Source organism: Filicampus tigris, chromosome 12 (genome assembly GCF_054856515.1).
Source record: "Filicampus tigris isolate MCC_2025a chromosome 12, RoL_Ftig_1.0, whole genome shotgun sequence".
Lineage (NCBI taxonomy): Eukaryota > Metazoa > Chordata > Actinopteri > Syngnathiformes > Syngnathidae > Filicampus > Filicampus tigris.
Window position 1 is genome coordinate 21,596,631 of NC_141228.1, and position 957 is coordinate 21,597,587.

Sequence of the window (957 nt, forward strand, 5' to 3'; positions counted from 1 at the left end):
ATTGAATTTTCAAAGGGACATTTTCCTCCATTTGTGTCGGCCGGCACGGGTGATGAATGGCCAAGAGCACAAAGAGGCCACGCGTGTTTATCCGTCTTCACCGCCGTCGTCGTCGTCGTTAAGATGAAGCCGCAAAAATTGCCCGGCGGGGGATGGACCACCTCTTCAGAGTGAATCGGCAAAAGCAAACTTTCGACGCCTGCTACCTGCTTCCCGAGTCGATGTAAGAGCTCCGGAATGTCGGTCCAAGGCTTGGAAACCAAAACGGATGCGTCAGGCGAAGCTCACACCCGAGGTTGAAGCGGCTAGTTGACATTACCACGGCGCAATGACGATTATGGCTTGAAGTCGATTCACCCTCAATCAAGTTTCGGCATTGACAACACAGACGTGTCGCTGCACACCCTAGCAACCCTAACCCGACATAAGGTTGACATAAATGAGAAACTGTTCTCAGCCTCAATTATTCCCAACAGAGAAAAAATAAATAAATACTGCACAGAATTCGCTCTTTAGCAATTCTTAGTGTACAAGTATTGCCTTGGAAAAGACGCAAAGTGAGCCCCTGAAACCAAAATGGGTGAATGATTTCAGACTCTCATCAGGGTTCCTTTGGGCAAATTCTTCAGCGGGTGTTTCTCAAAGTAGCCCTGGGATATGTAACAAAATTACAGTTTGAATCCAAAATGAAACCTTAACCCTAACCCTGAATGAAATATTAAAAGCTTTCGACATAGGCAAAAATTCGTCATAAATTTACTTTGCCGTTTTTCTTTCATTGCACCTGCAAAACGGCCGCCTTCCTGTTCAATTTCGTGCATGGGTCCTTGAGATTTTTTTTTCCCGCGTCCTGTGCGTCCAATTTCATGTGGGATGGTGAAACTTGCGTGAGGGGAAGCTCGGCTGCAGGCGGCACAACTTTAGTGTCGGGGAACAAAGCCATCTCAAAATACAATA